Source organism: Galeopterus variegatus, unplaced genomic scaffold (assembly GCF_000696425.1).
Source record: "Galeopterus variegatus unplaced genomic scaffold, G_variegatus-3.0.2 Scaffold7835, whole genome shotgun sequence".
Lineage (NCBI taxonomy): Eukaryota > Metazoa > Chordata > Mammalia > Dermoptera > Cynocephalidae > Galeopterus > Galeopterus variegatus.
Genome location: NW_007733946.1, coordinates 34984 through 37889, shown reverse-complemented (window position 1 = coordinate 37889; position 2906 = coordinate 34984). Strand labels below are relative to the sequence as shown.

Genomic DNA, 2906 nt, shown 5'->3' with positions numbered 1-2906 from the left:
ATGGGGGAGCTCCCTGTGGGGACTAGCACTTGAGCTGTGTGATTGAGCTAAATTGCTGCTTTGCTGTTGATATCCTAGGGAAGGCTTTTTGTGCAGCTCAGGTTTTAAAGGTTGACTTTATTGTTACTTCTGACTCTCGAGAGACCTGGTGCACCTGGGTTGTGTAGAAACTCTGGTCTGAGCCTGAGTCTTTTCATCAACCTGCACCCCATGCAGTTCTATATTCTTGACCAGTCTCCTCTGAGTGGTCCTGTGCTGATCGGGGGGCAGATCAGCTGTCCTTGCTGTGCCCCAGTGTTCTCCTGGTGGGCCCGTCTCCACCACCCATGCTGCAAACACTTCCCGTGGGACGGGCCATGCTCCAGTCCCTTGCAATGACTCGCTGGCCTCTTTTCTTCAGTTGTTCTGGCTCCTCGCTCCTATGTGGGTCCACGGGAACTCTATTAGTTGTCTTGCTGGCCTGGGGGCCACCAAGGCCCTCTTCTCCCCTGCTGCCTCCAAGCAACTTCAACCGAAGGGCACAGCTGCGGCTTTTGCTGGCTCCTGCTTCATGCTCCCAGCAGTTCCAGCCTGGAAATGGCTGGGATTTGAAACTGTTGGAGTGTTTTTTTTCTTTCTCTCATCGTGGATTCTCCTGCCTTCGTGCACTCTGTAGGTCCCTCCTCCTCTTCCCCTGAGCTCTAGTGGCCCCACCTTGGCTGTTGTTGCTTTTTTATAGTTGTAAATTAGTTGATTTGTGGGAGAGAGTGAGGCTGGGGACCATCTATTCCACCATCTTGACTGGAAACCAAAACAACTATTCTTGACAAAACATTTTGAAAAAACTATTCCTTCTCCATGAATTGTCTTGACACCCTTGTCAACAACCTATTGGTCATAGAGGTATGAGTTTATTTCTGTATTCTCGATTCTATTTTATTTAATCTATGTCTAGTCTTATGCTAGTACCACAGTATCTTGATGGCTGTAGCTTTATAGTAGCTTTTGAAATTGGGAAGAGTGAGCCCTTCAACTTTGTTCTACTTTTTCAAGATTGTATTGGTAATTCTGGTTCCCTTGAATTTCCATATGAATTTGAGCATAAGCTTGTCAGTTGCTGCAAAGAAGTTAGCTGGGATTTTGATAAGGGTTGTGTTGCATCTGTAGATCAATTTCAGTTGTATTACCATCTTAACAAGCCTGGCTTTATTTCTTCTGCTTTGGTGTTTATTGAACTTCATAGACCTGTGGGCTTATCACTTTCACCAGATTCATAGCATTTTCAGCCAGTATTTTGTCAAATGCTATTTCTGTCCTCCACTCTTGTATCTCTCCTTTTGAGACTCTAATTACATGTGAAGTAGATCACTTGATGATGTTCCCACAGATCTTGGAGACTTCACTAATTTTTTTTTTTCAATCAATTTTCTGTTTGTGTCAGTGGGGCTATATTTTTTCTTTTAGTTTATCATTTATTGGTGACAAACATTAAGTTTTACTTACACCCCATGGAGGGAAAAATTCTAGTATGAACAATGAATGAAAGCAGCACTTAAGTCTTAAGGCTACCATGCTTTTTATCTGGACCACAGGCAGAAACTACTGCACACACTTCTGTGTACAATAACACAACATCAAAAGCAACAGTTTTGTTTTTTGGGTTTTGTTGGGCTTTTGGGATAAAAGTGACTTTGGTTTGTAAATAAAGATAGTAAGTAGCAAAGAAAATGTAGATGTAAAAATGTGCTATTGTTTATCCTGTTGATATACACAGTATTCCTTGGAAGAAATGAAGCCATTGCCACCATGGTAATTTTTATTTAAAATGTCTTCTAGAACTGCATTCTGATATGATTTTCATATGACTTCTCATCTTTTTTTCAAATTCCCCTTTCTAATAATGATTTATCTCCCTTTTCGAGAGTTGTCTGTCATTGTCTGTGTCTATCTGTTTAAATATTTCCGTGCTCCATGGTCCTCTGGTCACAACATAAAGTTCAATCTCAAAAATCGGTGTTGCGTCAGATGAGATCTTGCCTTCACATGTTTCCTTAATTAAAGCACTAAAATGTCAAGACATGCAGGAGTGCTCTGTGACATGAGGCAAGGTGTGCAGAGGAAAGACTTCAAGTACTGCCATAGCCTGCCTTCCCACATGCAAATGAGGTGGTATAAGCACTTTTTGCTTCTCTTCAGGGTACATATCCATCATAGCTGTGTCTAGTCCTTTTATGACTTGCCCCAAACCAAGAACAGACCATCTGGGAGGCCTTCGTTTTGTGTTTGGCAGCAGTAGAATTTCAGGCTGTCTTTACCCAGGCAGCTGTCTTAAAGGTCATTTAGCAGGTCTCTCTTTTTTCTTGTCTTAGAGCAGTTTTCTGGACAACGCAAAACTTGTATTTTCACTTCTGTGCTCTCCTTTTTCTTTTGTCCCTGGGCAGTAAAAACTCCCCCAAATTAAAAAAAAAAAATTCTGAATTTTAAAAATGCATGATTCCTGGAGTTGGCCCCTAGATGACCACCGTGCTCCCTTCGCATGCACTGCCTCCCTGTGGCAGTCCTAGCTGCCCAGTTCAACATGGGGGTGGGGCGGGCTCAGCTGCAGAATTTTTGCCACTCTGGGGCAGGCGCTACATCCCTCTGGTACTGGGCACACGGGCTGGCTGTCCTCAGTTGCTGAGGTGGGGCCCAGTTCAACATGGGGGTGGGGCGGGCTCAGCTGCAGAATTTTTGCCACTCTGGGGCAGGTGCTACATCCCTCTGGTACTGGGCACACGGGCTGGCTGTCCTCAGTTGCTGAGGTGGGACTGCACACTTGCCCCGCATCTCCTCAGTCTGCATATTTTACAGCCATTTCCTTAGAATTTGGTAGTAATGCTCACACTTCCTAAAATAAAACTGGCAAAAACAGAATAAATAGATTGGAT

The 2906-nt window shown here is 43.8% G+C and overlaps 1 pseudogene; it reads right to left on the bottom strand.

Moving 5' to 3' along the window:
* Positions 1 to 1725: 1725 nt before the first annotated feature.
* LOC103607908 lies at positions 1726 to 2517 on the bottom strand (annotated as a pseudogene).
* Positions 2518 to 2906: the final 389 nt, after the last annotated feature.